The sequence below is a fragment of the Sminthopsis crassicaudata genome, chromosome 3, assembly GCF_048593235.1.
Source record: "Sminthopsis crassicaudata isolate SCR6 chromosome 3, ASM4859323v1, whole genome shotgun sequence".
NCBI lineage: Eukaryota > Metazoa > Chordata > Mammalia > Dasyuromorphia > Dasyuridae > Sminthopsis > Sminthopsis crassicaudata.
The window spans coordinates 40,957,043-40,974,102 of record NC_133619.1 but is presented as its reverse complement, the minus strand read 5'-3'; the positions used below and the strand labels follow the sequence as shown (position 1 = coordinate 40,974,102).

At 37.1% G+C, this 17,060-nt stretch overlaps 2 protein-coding genes across 7 annotated transcripts in view; one reads left to right on the top strand and one right to left on the bottom strand.

The window, feature by feature from the left end:
* Window positions 1-7,229, bottom strand: part of P2RY14 (purinergic receptor P2Y14) — a 42,217-nt gene extending 34,988 nt beyond the window's left edge. Inside the window, exon 1 of one of the 2 annotated variants that reach the window (XM_074298328.1) lies at window positions 6,772-7,229. The gene's annotated coding sequence lies outside the window, so the exon portion shown is untranslated. The remainder of the gene's footprint in view (window positions 1-6,771) is intronic. The other variant, XM_074298326.1, reaches the window with a different exon arrangement.
* Window positions 1-17,060, top strand: part of MED12L (mediator complex subunit 12L) — a 560,363-nt gene that overhangs the window by 375,706 nt on the left and 167,597 nt on the right. The window lies entirely within an intron of this gene.

Sequence of the window (17,060 nt, the reverse complement as noted above, 5' to 3'; positions counted from 1 at the left end):
CTGGTTCCTCCAGCTGCTAATGCCTTCTCCTCTACCTACTCTCCTACAATAGAATATGTACTTCTAGAGGGTGAGAACTGCTTTTGTCCTTTGTGTTATTCCCAGGATTTAGCCCAGTGCTTGGTGTATATATCAAGTGCTTAATAAATGCTTGGTAAATGAGACATTGGATGCAACTTAAATTGGCTGAAGTATCCTAACAAGGTACCATTATGATCCAGTACCAAATAAAGGACCTTTCAGAAAAAGATCAAAATGCAAATACATACATATATTTATATGCACATGTATATATATATATGTATACACACATTGTATATAATATTTCATTATATATTCATTATATATTATACATATTATGTATAAAACATATAATTATGTGACATAATATATAATTATACGCAATGTATATAATATATACATTGAAAAAATGAATTGGCAGAAGATTTCTGTCTTACTCTCAGCCACTTTTCACTATTGTTCTGACTAAAGGCAAAGGCACTTAAACTTCCAAGGTCACAGTTTCCTTATTTCTAAGATGAAAAATTTGGACTAGAAGGTTTAAATGCATTGTAAATGCTTTGAGACTTCACATCATAGACTAGATGCTGGCACTTGAACGCCTTTTCCTGGACACTCTTTTGATTGCAGCGACTCTTAGAAATTTACCAGGCACTTGGAAATCCCCTTGGGGGGAAGGAAGATCATCATGGACCAAAATTCTGGCAAAGTGCAATTACGAATTTATTTTAAGGGAAAAGAAAAGGGGGGCTGGGTAATGAGGAATGTACGTACTAATCTCCGTAGGGCTGTGAACTAGTGATGGCCTTGGACAATCAGCCTGTGCTCCAGGTGCCTCCTCAGCAAAACAGCTAATCCGGTCCAGCAGGTTCTTCTCTGCCCCTCACCTGCCCCAGTCATTCTTTAAACTTGAGTTTGAAAAGAATCCAGAATCTAATCTCTCTCTCTCTCTCTCTCTTGAAAATTCTCTTTCTTATTTCACCATTAAATCCTGGCTATAACCTTAGAGCGCAAGTGCTTTGGAACTGTTTGGGGAACAGAATTTGGTTTATATACTAGGTGAGACTCCAGCAAGAAATGCAGTATAAGGACTGGTTTTTTTTTGTTTGTTTGTTTGTTTTTTTTTTTTTGGCCAGGTGGGATTAAATGTTGTTCTGGTCTCAGTATTCTTGGTATATGGTAAGAGTCATAACAAAAAAATTATCAAGCTATTATAAGGGAATAGTGGGACAGAGTGATGACCCAATGTGCCACAATAGAAAGAGCTCTTCTGGAGAACCCAGAGTCTTGAGTTCCAATTCTTCAGTCATTTAATATCTTTGTGACCTTGGGCACACAGTTATTCTATATCTGTGAGACTCAATTTCCCCATCCCTAAAATGAGAGCTGTGTGTGTGTGTGTTTGAGAGAGAGGGGGGGGGGGAGGGAGAGGGGGAGGGGGAGAAGGAGAGAAACATCCTTCAGAGGGCCCTTATAAAGCCATGGTTTTGATCCATTGAAATCAAAAAATACTTTCACATGGAGAGGTGATCTGGATAGCTCTAGTTTTTCCCATTGTTTTTGGCTTTTATACCTCTTTTTTTTTTTTTTTTTTTTTTTTTTTTTTTTTTGGCCAGGTGGGATTAAATGTTGTTCTGGTCTCAGTATTCTTGGTATATGGTAAGAGTCATAACAAAAAAATTATCAAGCTATTATAAGGGAATAGTGGGACAGAGTGATGACCCAATGTGCCACAATAGAAAGAGCTCTTCTGGAGAACCCAGAGTCTTGAGTTCCAATTCTTCAGTCATTTAATATCTTTGTGACCTTGGGCACACAGTTATTCTATATCTGTGAGACTCAATTTCCCCATCCCTAAAATGAGAGCTGTGTGTGTGTGTGTTTGAGAGAGAGGGGGGGGGGGAGGGAGAGGGGGAGGGGGAGGAGAGAAACATCCTTCAGAGGGCCCTTATAAAGCCATGGTTTTGATCCATTGAAATAAAAAAATACTTTCACATGGAGAGGTGATCTGGATAGCTCTAGTTTTTCCCATTGTTTTTGGCTTTTATACCTCTTTTTTTTTTTTTTTTTTTTTTTTTTTTTGAGGTATAAACAGCTGCCATTTTTCTTGACCTTCTTAAAACTCTGTGCTTTCTCATTAAAATGGGTGATAGTTTACCTAGAGCCTAGAGTTTACTCCCAGGGATTGGTGTGAGGATCAATTAAGATAAGACAGCACATAGTTTTCATTCTTAAAGAATTATTAGAATTTGAATTTTATTATTCCTTGTTCTGGAAAAGATGATAGTTAGGGACCTAAGGGGTGTGTGTGTGTGTGTGTGTGTGTGTGTGTGTGTGTGTGTGTGTGTGTGTGTGTGTATTTATATATATATATATATATATATATATATATATATATATATATATATATATATATATATATATATATATATGTAAAGTACTCTGATTTGTAGAAAGTGAGCACAATGAGCATTTATTAAACACCCACTGCATGCCGGGCACTATACTAATCAATAAATATTCAAAGAAAAGCAAAAACCAGCCCCTGGTCTCTGGGACTCACAGTTCTGGTAATTGTGACAGTCACTGTTATTCCAAATGATGTAATTTAGAAGAGCAAATTTGGCACCCCAGTGATGGGTTTCGGGTTTAGTAGTACCAAATTGCTTGTTCATATGAAGCATTCAGAGTAGCCATTCTCTTTGGCAAAAGGTAGATTCTCTTAGAAGAAGTTACAACAAAAAGAAGAGATACAATAGACACCAGGAATGACAAATGAGATAGAGAGCACAGAGTTAGAGAGGAAAGTTGAAATTGAAAAGACAAGTTCCCTAGTGGAGTCAAAATTAATCAGAAGAAAGGTATATACTCCATAAAGTGGAAGTTTATCATTAACTGGCATGCTAACTCAATAAAAATTAGCTGTAAGAAGGATAAAGACACCATGAGACATTGGGGGGAGGGAGGCCGGAGGTGTGAGAAAAGATACCACAAGAGAGAAAGCCGCCATGGCAGGGGTAATCCAGAGAGGTTCAGCAAAGATGGCATGGGCCACAGATGGATTTATAGGGGAAATTTAACCTGCAGGTCTGACATAACTTGGATTTCTGACTGGATGTAGCAAGGAGGGACTACCCAAAACCTCCACAGAGGGGGGGACCATAAGGTTAAACTGATCCCCATCACTGCCCTTCCTTGCTTGCCTTAGACAGTAATTCAGTGGCACTCTGCCAGCCCCACCTATGGATCCAGGACTATCACATGGACATCTCTGGACCTTTCTGTAAAAATGGGGAAGTTGTCCTAGAGAACCTCTTACATGCCTTTTTACCTCTTGAAACCTAGATTTTTGGGGAAATAAATCTAATAATTGCCTTTATATGTGGTTTTAAGGTTTAAAAGCCCTTTGCAAATATATCATTTGATCCTTATGGCATCCTGAAAGGGAGATGTAATCATTCTCTCATACAGATGAAAAAACTGAGGCAGTCACGCAAAATGTAATCTTTTTTCCCTTTAAGGTTTGTTCTCCTTCTCTACAGACATCAAAGATGACTCATTTCTATCAGGATTTTAAAAAAGTGGATCGTTACTTTGAGCTGCAGAGCCACAAGTCTGACTCTGTGCTAAGTGATAATCTTCCTAAGGCACATTCCATGAGCACATCAGATGCCTTCCTGAGACCCAGCTACCTCTAAGATAAAATACAAAATCCTGCGTCTGACATTTAAAGCTCTTTTGGTCTTGGCTCCAGTCTGTGTTTTTAGACTTCTTTCTGACTTACTCCCTTTCACATCCTCCACATTCCAGCCTGACTGGCCTGCCTGCTCTGCTCTGAACTTCTGTCTCCCAGTCTTAGTCTTCACCCATGCTGCTCTGCATGTCTAAGCAAGCTCCTAGTGCATTCTCCCTTCCCTCTCAGCTTCCAGGTCCTAGAGGAATCCAGCCTAACCCCAAATAATTCTTCTCTGGGGCCATTTTACCTTTCCCTGCTAGAATAAAGGAAAAGAGATGGAGGGGCTCTGAATTTTGGTTTGTTTGTGTTATCCGATCTCTGTGCACTGTAGCTCCCTGCTAAATGCTTTTTTGGGGGAAATGGGATGGGAAATAGGATAAAGGGAGAGGAGTTCTGTTGGTAAAATGAAAAAAAAAAAACTTTTTTTTTTTTAACTGTTTCCTGTAAAACTATTTGAGAAGACTTATCAAACAGATAAAAATGGGGATAAGGAGGAGGAGCTGTCCGTGGGTCAACTCAGTTGTCACCCTAATGAAGGCAGGGCACTGTGGTGCTAGTGATTGAGGTGAGCCTCAGGGCTGGTAAATAGAGGATGGTGGAAAATGTGGTCACACCTTCCATTATCTAAGTCTGTTCTTTTCTTTCTCTTTTTTTGCACTTACGGCCATAATATTAAACTGAAATATATAGATACAAACATATCATTTGCTTTCTGTACTGAACACAGTGTATATACTGGGAGCTAGGGGTGCACAAATAGAACAGCCTCAGCCTCTTTTATTTCTTTCATTTTATAACCAAAAAAGGTATGAATTGGATTCAGTCAACAAGAGTATAATTGAATGTATTTTATATTATTTTTTTAATAATTCATTTTTTTCATCAATGCTATAGACAGAGAAGCAGTCAGAAATACTTCAAATCCTATACCAAAGTAGTATGGGAGAGATTACCTAATCTTTTATTGCTTGCCAATGGTTTTCATAATGTTATATCAAGAATCCTGGGGGTCTCTGAAACCCTTTCAGATTCAAAATTTAGTTTTTAAATTTTAATAAGGTAAATATCTACACATATAAACCAAAATTATTTGGAGAGCTCCTCAATGATTTACATATCCTATTATAAATTATTGAGGTTCTCCCCAAAGAATTTTGGTTTATGTGTATGTGTGTATGTATAAAGTTTCACTACCATTGTCCTAGGCAACTCTAGAAGAATTGCAGGAAAAATACATTGATAAAAGTAATTTCCTCAACAGTTCTCCATATCAATGAAATCAGACTCAATCTCTAGCCCCATTCCTGGGTCCTATCTTTATTCTTCAGCTACTGTGTTGTAATTGCTGTGTCTTTATCATGGGGTAAGGATGTTGGCTTCTGGGGATAGTTGTTTGGCATAAAGTATAGAATTAAATTTAGTGGCCTTGGTTTTCAGGCACGTAGTTAGATAGGAAAGTTGTAATTGAAAAGACAAGTTCCCTATGGAACTCAAAATTAACCAGAAGTGGAAGTTTATCATTGACTGGCATGCTAAATCAATAGAGGGGTTAGCTCTTAAAAGAATTGATTAGCTATAAGAAAGAGAAAGATACCATGAGACATTGGAGGGTAGGGGGGCCGGAGGTATGAGAAAAGATACCACAAGAGAGAGCGCTGCCATGGCAGGGTTAATCCAGAGAGGTTCAGCAAAGATGGCATGAATTTTATTCAGAAATTTATTGCCAAATGATATGTGAAGAATCTTAACCCCTTTCTTTCATGAATGAGAAAACTGAGGCCCTGAAAGATGATCTGATCACTGAGGTATTAAGTGGGGATTGGAACCCCAAAGTCAGGCTTTCCCCATCTATTCTCTGGGGGCATAATCTTTTCCTCTCTTGATTTCTCTTTCCTCATGAATCTCAACATGTGAATATATAATCCCAAATGGATATCTAGATTTTGGTTGTTATCTAGGCAAACCTACCTATTTTGCAGGTAGGGAAACTAAGCTGTGAGGTGAAATAATTGGCCTATGATCACACCAGTCATAAAGTAATATTGCTGAAGTTAAAATCCAGGTCCTCAACATATTTGCAGTTAAGTGGGATGGCTTTTTTGAATTATAATTTTCCTTTGAGTCCAATTTCACTTGAAATTGTCACCCAAAGAAGATGTTGTATATACACGTATGCATTACATATATTTGCACAAACATAGTCTTATTTTGAATAACCCTATATGTGTATGTATGTGTGTGTATATATTTGTATGTGTATACACACACACACACACACACACATACACACAGACACTCTCACATTTACCTAGTCAGGTTCATAGGTGTTTGTTTTTTTTTTTTTTTTTTTTTTTTTTAAAGAACTCCAAGGAACCCTAAGGATCCTTATGTGCAAATGTCCCATTTTACATCTGAGGAAACTGAATCCCAGAGAAACAAATTACATGCCCAATATCATACAAATGATTGAAATCAGTCGGAATTCGATCTCAGATCCTTTGGCCTTAAATCATATTCTCTTGCTATTGTGCTCAATGAATTAGTGTTGATGTCTTGGTCACATTTTTATAGTTTTTATAGTACTTTAGAAAAATTAAAAGCATATCTATATGCAATAATTGTTAGATATTTTAAAAGATCTTTTAAGCTGTCATTAACATAATTTCTTTTAGGTATTAAAATATATATGTGTATATATTTTAATATGTATTTTAAATATATATAAATAAAACAAGAACAACAGCCCTATAGCTGTTTTGACCAAGAGCCACATTATGTATCTTAAAGTAGTAGAGAAAGTCTTTTCCCCAGGTTCAACAACTGACTCTTAAAGCAGCTCTTTGTCTTCATTGTATGGACATAACCATTAAGAAAGCAGCTGAACAAATTTCAGAAACATAAAATACTGCTTTTAAAAAATACTAGCATCCCATTTCAGTTGCTTCCCATCCCCCAGCATACATTATCATGCTTTGTACCCTCTTAAAATTATGTGAAATAAGTAGTTTACTTACTTTTCTCCTATAAGCTTCTCTTTTGAAGGCATCAGCTACTTCTCATTGAAGAAAATCTTGCTGGAGTCCTTTAAAATCCATTTCTCTCCGAACTAAATTACTCACAGACTGCCCGAGTCCTGATGGTTCCAGCCTCAGCAAAAATCAGGAACTAGCTCTTTTGATTAGAAACCTCAAGATAGCCAGGCTGCCTTTCACAGAATGTTGCCGCACTAAGTTTCACTCTGTGCCTTTTAAGGGACTGGCTTTAGGAAACCGTAAAAGAAGAGAGAAGTGTTTCCTATGTAAGCATGGTCTTGTATCTGAATCTTTGGTCGTGGTCTCTAAGTGATCCCAGTCTACTTGCCTCTTTTTATCACCCACTCCTCTTATTCTATATTTTCCTTCTTGGATTTTAAATTCTAAAGTAAGAGAAAAGCTCTAGATTTTACTTTGCAATTCTATATATGTTGCAAGGTAGAAAACAGGGGTGATGCATCAATGACATTTATGTTGATCAAACACTCAGACAATATTCTGTTTGTTAAATGTGATCCACCTTCCTCCAAACACTAGTAAAATAGCCCAGTGTAAATAGAGCTAGAGAATAATGGCAACCGAAGAAGAGGTTACCTAGTGATGCAGGATGGACATTTAGGCAGCAAAGTGTTTGGACATACAGTAGCTATCATAGTTGCTAGAAGAAATCTTCAGTTTATTTTTTGGTTAGAAATTATGTATGATTAAGAGGACACATGTAGGAGGTGTAGCTTCTCCCTCCACCTCTGTTATTCTCCAGGGAGCGTCAGGAAAGAACCTCATTTAATTTTACAGGTGAGGAGACTAGCTTCTGAGCAAGTGGAGTGACTCGTTCAGAATCACATTTGGCAGTAAGGGAGGATTTGACTTCAATCTCTTGATTGTAGTGTACTCTAATTATGCATCTTATTTGTCAAATGAAAGCATGGACTAGATGGTCTTTAATTTGTATCTGCCTTCACTCCGGTTTATGCTTCTCTTAAAAAATGTTTTTTAAGGTCATATATCAGATAATCTTTTTGAGTTTTCTTTCAAGTTCTAACAAATTGCACCATTATTAGATATTTCTGTCCATTCCTGTCCACTTAGGATAGAATCTTTCTAAGAGCATCACAGGTAGAGTTGTATCACAGTTGTAGAGTTGGAAAAAAACAAAAAACTTAGCGTGGATCAAATCTTGTTATAGAGGAAGAACTGAAATTTATGTTGGTGAAGTGTTGTCCTAGATCCCATTGCTGATAAATGAAAGACTTGATTAATGGAAGAATTAATCTTTTCCTGTGTCTGATTGCTTCTAGATTTAAAGGTATGCTGGGAGACTTGTTACAAAAGGGAAAATAAACCTTAATATTAATTCGTGTCTAAAAAAGTATTTGTCGTCTTCTGAACCACTCTGATTATCTTTTCACTCTTATCATTCACTTCCTCATTAACTTTGTTGTCTAAGTCCTTGGTCTGCCATTACTTAGTGAAATAAATACTTCTTCTTCCTTAAGGGCTAGGGATTGGTTCCTCATTATACTTGTATCCTCTTTCTTGTGCATCAGCTTCTTCTAGCTAGGCACAAGTACCCATGCTCACACTCATTTTATCCAATCATTTTACCTGCAATCTGGTCTGAGGTTTGGACCAGTTGCTCTTTCAATGCACCATTTTTGTTCCTCAAATTCAAAATCTGTTAAGGGAGCAAAGGAGGATACACACACACACACACACACACACACACACACACACACACACAGATTTAATCTGGACAAATTCAAAGTCCCTTCCTTTTTGGAAAATTCTCATTATTACATATGCACATAACACGTACATATATGTGCAGTTAATAATTAAATATTAACTGTACCATGTGTCATTAATGTTTCTCATTCTCCTACCTACTAAACCGTGTCATTTCTATTATTCTAAGAAAAATAGAAATCTCCCTGAACCTCTTTCAGGATTATGTGTGAGCCTTTGAAATGTGAAAAGTCCAAAAATATGGCAGAAATCCAGTGATTCTTTAGCACAGGTTCCCGGTTCTTAATATGATTTTTGACTGATTGAAATGACCACAGCCACTGAGAAGCCACTGAGACAGAGAAGGATAACAAGAGTTGGGTAAATAAGAGAATTCAGTTGGTTTTCTTTATACCAGTTAGAGAGTAGCAATTTTGGTTTGATTTGGTTGTTATGCTTTGTTATTGAAGAGAGCCAAAATGGTATCACTGTGTTAGAGTTGCTTCAGAGTACTACAAGCTCAGAATACTCTGGCCCAGATTAGACACAAAAGCCCCTATGAATATTTCCTAACCTTGGACATCTGGCATTTCTTCTGAGCTAATTCCATTATGCTTTGCTCAGAGAGCACAGCACCTTTTCTGATGAGGGACTGTCCAGGTGTGCCAGTGTCTCCCATGTCATACAACCAATTCTAAAGCTCTTAAGAGAAATCCTGAAAGTGTCCTTGTATCGCTTTTTCTGATAACCATGTGAGTGCAAAATTGCCATGTGTCAATTCTGTAAAAAAGTCTTTTTGGCAAGTGTACATTTGGCAATTGAACAATATGGCCAGCCCAGTGGAGTTGCATTCTTTGCAGCAGAGTTTGAATTCTTGGCAGTTTAGTTCAAGAAAGGACCTCAGTGTCTGGTATCTTATTCTGTCAGGTGATCTTCAGAATCTTCCTAAGACAATTCAAAAGGAAGTGATTCAGTTTCCTGCATGGCGCTGGTAGACTGTCCAGGTTTCACAGGTATACATGAGGTCAGCACAATGGCTCTAAGCACCTTCAGTTTGCTAGTCAATCTACCTCTTCTCTCCTACACTTTCCTTTGGAGCTTCCCAGATACTGTCTACTTTATTATCAGTGTGAACATCCCTGGAAAATAAACTGCCAAGGCGAGTGAATTTATCAACAATATTCAGAACTTCTCTGTAACCGATGGTTTCACATATGGATGGTGGGTGCTGTTTGATGGTATACTTGTGCTTTCTTGTTAAGCCAAAATTAACACAAGCAGGAGAGTTGACCTATACTTCGGAAACTGCATTGAGTGCCCATTCTACAAAAAACAAAAACAAAACCCAGCTCTCATGAGAAAGCTTACAGGATATAGTTCACCTTTCTCAAAGAAGATAGTATTCAATTCCATCAAAAGTAAAGTACATTCAAAACTTAGATGCAGGATTCTTGGCTCAGTAAGAAGGCAGATGAAATTCCATTTTTTTGATGATAGAAACAATCCCAATGCTTTTAAGATGCACTGAAGGTTATTTGTGGGTCAAAGATCTATGGTGGTATCTCAGCTACTCAGTGCTGATTGGGCTATATTGATTACTGATAAGAACACAGTCCCAGAGAGTAGCCATTACTTGAGGGCAATCGTCCTTATTTATTTGAAGTGTTGTTGTCTCATGGAAAGGGAAGGGAACAAGCATTCATTAAGCACCCACTGTCTGCCAATAAATGCTTTATGAATTTTATCTCATTAGTTGGAGTTTGCTTGGCCCCTTGAGGGCAAAATTAGGACTCCCAGGAAGGGAGCAGGAGGAGAGGGAGTTGTATGAAGGGTAGATTTTTGGTTTGATATAAAGAAAACTTCTTAACTATTAAAAATACCTCAGAATAGCTTGGACTTTCTTAGGAAATGATAAATTTCATCTCATTTGATGGTGATTCTTTTTTGAATATACCTTGGTGGTCATTGAAGGAGACCTCTTTCAACTCCACTTTCTTTGATTTTAAGGGACAGCTAGGTGGCACAGTGGATGAAGCTCTAGTTCTGGATTCAGGAGGACCTGAGTTCAAATACAGCTGAGATACTAAATAGCTGTTTGACCCTGCACTTAAGCCTGATTGCCTTTTTTAAAAATGAGAAAAAAAGAATCTGTGATTTTTTTTTCTGAATGAGAAGAGCTTTGGAAAGTAGTGATGGGGCTTTTAAGCAAAGGATGATTGAAAAGTTGTAAAGACTGAACAAACTGAACCCAATGGCCTCTGACATCCTTCTGTGATTTTAACATTAAACCACAGTCAGGATGGTTACATAACCTGAACAATACATTAAAGCAACAGGGTAGCTGGTCTATAATTTCTTATAATTGCCTTCTTCCATCATCCCATCTAGCCCCTCTCCTCACCACCCCACTGAACCCTCCATTAGGACTTTCTCTATTTGAATTGTTTTTGTCTTTGTGGTTAGTTCTGTTCTCTTTGAATTCAACTTCTCCTAAGATAAGGGTAGATAGATAGTGCCATAGTACATACAGTGCTGGACCTGAGATCAAAAAAACTCATCTTCATGAATTCAAATACAGCCTTGCTATGTGATCCCGGGCAAGTCACTTTACTCTTTTTGCCTCAGCTTCCTCATCTGTAAAACAAGCTGGAGAAGGAAATGGCAAACCACTATAGTATCTTTGCCAAGAAAACCCCAAATGGGACCATGAAGTGTTGGACATGACCAAAAAACATTTCAGTAGCAAATGTCTATTTGTTATATAAATCTATTATGCTTCACATTTTACAAAAGTGGCATTAGTAGCTTTTCCCCAAGGTGTCTTTCTTCATCCCCAAGTCAAGTCCACAGTAGTCTCCACATAAGCAGCAATCAAGTCCTAGGTAGGATATTGCCACATTCTCTGTCATGCCGGGCTCGGGAAGGGAAAAGATCAGCCAGCCTCCCAGCTCCCCTTAAGCCTGCAGGTGTGTTATCAGATTAGACATCCTTGGCCCTATGCCAGTTCTTGCCTAAGCCTGCTACCTGCTCATTCCAGTCTTAACCCCTTGACTGCCACAAATAAATTATCCCCGGGTTGCTTCCCATCATCATGCCTGTAAGAAATTACGATAATATAATGTATTCCTTTTATTTTATGCATTTAAAATATTATTCTGAGAAGAAATCCATAAGCTTCACCCATAAGCTTTGCCCAAGATAGGGCATGGTGTGAGGTCTATGACAAACACACAAAAAGGTGATAAAGTCCTGTTTTAAAGTCCCATCTGCATTAATTAGAGGTTTGCCTGACTGGAGCCTTTCCCTGTCATCCTTAATTACAGAGCTTTCCCTCTGTTCATTATTTCCAAAGTTATCTGGTCTATATCTTGCTTACAGGGGCATCTTCTTGAGTTCAAATCTGGCCTCCGAACTTACTAGCTGTGTGACCCGAGACAAGTTTGTTTGTTTGACTCAGTTTCCTTATTTGTAAGATGATCTGGAAAAGGAAATGGTAAACCACTCAGGTGTCTTTGCCAAGAAAGCCCATGTGGAGCCATGAAGAGTCGGACAAGACTGAATCCAATGAACAGCAAAAGTCTTCCCTGTACATAAGGGTTTGCATGTTGGCTCTCCCATTATGCTCCCTGTATATAAGGGTTTGCATGTTGGCTCTCCCATTATGCTAAGCTCATTTAGAGATGAGGGCTATTTTTCTCCTTCCTTTTCATTCCTAAGACTCACTACAGTACTTCTTACACAGTGAGCACTTAATAAATGCAATTGATTGACTGACAAAGTTACAAGTCTGGACCCACAAAATATGCACTATTTGCTACAGTTATTAAGGGAAAGTATTTTGTAAACAAACACGATGCTATTGTTATTATTTATATTAATAGAAATAAGAGAACCGTAACCCTAGCTAGACTTGCGTGACATTCCTGGCCTCCTAAAAAAGCCAAATTGTTAGAATTTTCTCTAAAATTGGAAGCAATGTTGGAGGTCTTTTTGAAAGTTTCTGTAATTTGTTTTACTTGTCTGTACTTGCTTGTTATATGGGAGAGCTTTTATTGAGGAAGAGTTAGGAAGCAAGTGAAGGATAGTGATTAAAAAAAAAAAAAAAAAAAAAGGAAAAGGAGTCCAAGAAACGTAGAACAGTATTGGATCTTTTGAAAGAACTGGCTTTATATTTAAAGCAATCCGACTTCACGAAACCAATGTTTTGGTTCATTCTTGTGTAAAGATATGTTGACATTTATCAAGATTGTACTAATAAAAAAGAAAGAAAAGTTTTAAAGCATCATAAGAATATTCATGATTTCAGAACTAAGATTGTTATTACCAAAAATAATAAGAAGTGGTCTCTTTGGATACCCTTCACCTTATATTTTATCTAGTTTTCTTTCTTTCCTCTATGTCTCAGAAAGAGAAATGAGGTGTTCCCTGGCCCAAGGTTTGTCCTGGAAAACCTGGAAGCAGGTACACAGGTTTTATGGGAGAAGTAGGGAAAGGGGGGCCATCAGGGCTGCATGTGATCACTCCATGTTTCAAGATCTATCTGCTACTCCTTCTGAGATTAATTTGCCTTCAAGGATAGACCAACACTGAAGCTAGATTAGTGCTTTCTGTTAATCATTTAACCTATCCAAACAGTTCCACCTGTGGGGCAGTGAAAGGGGAAATTGTTTTTCCTATTATTGCCAGCAGCAAGTCTCTAAGATTCAAGCATTGGAGAAAGGATATGGACCATTTATACTACCTGGATGTATATAAGTTCTTGCCAGTGGGAGGTGATACACGGAGGCCGAGGAGGGGACTAAGGGAACACTGCGGTATTTATGAGCGTGACCTCATGTCTTACAATTGACTCCACACTGGATTAGAGAAAAAGTAAACTTGACTTTGTTCCAGAGCATTGATTTCCCAGACCTCCCTAGGGCCTTCGGAATTCTGGCTACTGCCTTTTCTCTGCTGTGACACAGTGCAGCTGATCATGGCAGTAATAAAGCAAGATGTGAGACTCAGATGAGAGAAGGATTACAAATAAAATATAACTCAAGCCTTATATAAGTGTGAGTTGGTATTATGTAAAAGGGAGCTGTTTTTAGGCATTGATACAACTTTTCAATTGAATTGCAGCCTTCCCAGTTCCTGGAAATCTCTTCCTCTTTTAAATTATTCTGTGTTGGGGACACAGCTAGGTAAATAGCACAGTGGTTAGAGCACTGGGGGCCTGGAATCAGGAAAACCCGAGCTCATATTCAGCCTCACATACTTCCTGGCTGTAGATCTGCCTGCCTCAGTTTCCTCAATTATAAAATCAACTTTATAATAGTACTTACTTTTCAGAGTTGTTGTGAGGATCAAATGATCATCAGATTTTGTACTTTATTTAGCATGATGCTTGACACACTTTATAAATGTCAAGATCAAATGAAATAATATTTGCAAAGTGACAATGCCTAATTATTTCTGAATTTTTCTATACTGAGGCAACTTGGTGGTACAATGGAATCAGGAAAACCTAAATTCAAATACTTACTAACTCTAAGCAAGTGACAACCTGTTTGCCTTAGTTTTCATATTTCTAAATTGGGAATAATGATAAGCACTTATTTTCAGGGTTGTTGTGAGACTCGATGAGCTAATATTTGTAAACTATTTTGCTCCATGCCTGGTATGTAACTGTTAGCTGCTATCATCATCATAATCATCATCATCATCATCATCATCATCACAATTTTTTTTTCCTTTTCTCATTTGTAGTAATGAAGAATCCCTGAATAATCGATAGTAGCAAAACAATTCATTACAAGGATTGCAATCTAATTTCTTGCTATTTGAATTTATAGGTGGGGTATCCTCTACAATCTTTATTGACTTTTCTGTATTAAGACTAATTCACCAACATACTTTCTTTTTATCAGAATAGGGAAAATATCTTGGATTTCTAGATTGCTTCAATATCTCACTAATGTTAAAATCATTGTGCACTATGCCAAGTAGTTCTGACTGCGTCTTAAACCAACACCTTTCTTCACTTACCAGTTTTTTTCAAGATTAGATTTTAATGTAAATAATGTAATTATTTTAGCTTTGATAAGCACTAAAGATTGAACAAGACCACATAAAAGAAATGTTGTCTACTATCAAATATTCTCTATTTCCCCCACTGTGGTTGGATAGGAAAAGGCTTAAGTTTCTAGTGTTTGGCCCTGCCCCAAAGAGCTGAAGTAATAAGAAAAATGAACAAGTGGACTTTAAAAAAAGGAAAATTTAAGTGTGATGTCATCAAAGGCCTCCAAATAATTTGTTGTTGAGTTGTTTTTCAGTCATGTCCAACTCTTCACAGCCCCTTTTGGGGTTTTCCTGGTAAAGATACTAGAGTGGTTTGTCATTTTCTTCTCCAACTTATTTTATAGATAATACTGAGGCAGACAGGATTATGTGACTTGGCAAGGGTCACATAACTAGTAAGTGTCCAAGTCTAGATTTGAACTCAAGAACATGTCTTCCTGATTTCTAACCTAATGTTCTATCCACTGTAGCCCCTAGGTTCCCTATTCCAAATAATTAAAATAGTTCAAAAGTAGAATGGGTTATTCTCGGACGTTCTCAGTGCTTTAGGCTCTTAGACTTGGTGCTTTTAGTCTAGAATTCTGAGTTTGTTCCTTTGCTTTTATTTCTGATTGATAATCAGCAGGCATTTACTAAGGAATTCTTGGGGCATTGGAGGTAGGCATTTACAAAGATACAAGGAAACAGTTCATGTGGTTTGGGAGCTCACATTCTATCAGTAGAAATGATGGGCACACATTATCATGGCTTAATAAAGGCGAAAGATACCCCCAACCAAAAATTAAACTTGAAATACAAAAATTAAAAGGAGAAATCAATAATATTGAAAGTAAAAAAACTATTAAATTAATAAATAAAACCAAGAGTTGGTTTTATGAAAAAGCCAATAAAATAGATAAACCTTTGGTAAATCTGATCAGAAAAAAGAAAGAGGAAAATCAAATTGTTAGTCTTACAAATGAAAAGGGGGATCTTTCCACCAATGAAGAGGAAATTAGAGAAATAATAAGGAGTTACTTTGCCCAACTTTATGCCAATAAATTTGATAACTTAAGTGAAATGGATGACTTCCTCCAAAAATATAGGCTTCCTAGATTAACAGAGGAGGAAATAAATTGCTTAAATAGTTCCATTTCAGAAAAAGAAATAGAACAAGCTATTAATCAACTCCCCAGGAAAAAATCCCCTGGACCAGATGGATTTACATGTGAATTCTACCAAACATTTAAAGAACAATTAGCCCCAATGCTATATAAACTATTTGAAAAAATAGGAAATGAAGGAGTCCTACCAAACTCCTTTGATGACACAGACATGGTACTGATACCTAAACCAGGTCGATCGAAAACTGAGAAAGAAAATTATAGACCAATTTCCTTAATAATATTGATGCTAAAATCTTAAATAAGATATTAGCAAAAAGACTTCAGAAAATCATCTCCAGGTAATATATTATGATCAAGTAGGATTCATACCAGGAATGCAGGGCTGGTTTAATATTAGGAAAACTATTAGTATAATTGACCATATTCATAATCAAATTAATAAAAACCATATGATCATCTCAATAGATGCAGAAAAAGCATTTGACAAAATCCAACATCCATTCCTACTAAAAACTCTTGAGAGTATAGGAATAAATGGACTATTCCTTAGAATAATCAGGAGCATATATTTAAGACCGTCAGTAAGCATAATATGCAATAGAAATAAACTGCAACCTTTCCCAGTAAGAACAGGAGTGAAACAAGGTTGCCCACTATCACCATTACTATTCAATATAGTACTAGAAACGCTAGCCTCGGCAATAAGAGCTGAGAAAGAGATTCAAGGAATTAGAGTAGGAAATGAGGAAATCAAACTATCACTCTTTGCAGATGACATGATGGCATACTTAGAGAACCCCAAAGACTCTGCTAAAAAGCTATTAGAAATAATTCAGAATTTTAGCAAAGTGGCAGGATACAAAATAAATCCACATAAATCCTCAGCATTCTTATATATCACCAACAAAATGCAACAGCAAGAGATACAAAGAGAAATTCCATTCCAAACAAATGTTGAGAGTATAAAGTATTTGGGAATCCATCTACCAAAGAAAAGTCAGGAATTATATGAGAAAAATTACAAAACACTTGCCACAAAAATAAAGTCAGATTTAAATAATTGGAAAGACATTCAGTGCTCTTGGATAGGCCGAGCGAATATAATAAAGATGACAATACTCCCCAAACTAATCTATTTATTTAGTGCTATACCAATCAGACTCCCAAGAAACTATTTTAATGACCTAGAAAAAATAACAACAAAATTCATATGGAAGAATAAAAGGTCGAGAATTGCAAGGGAACTAATGAAAAAAAACTCAGAGGAAGGTGGTCTAAGTGTACCGGATCTAAAGCTATATTATATAGCAGCAGTCACCAAAACCATTTGGTACTGGCTAAGAAATAGACCGGTAGATCAGTGGAACAGATTAGATACAA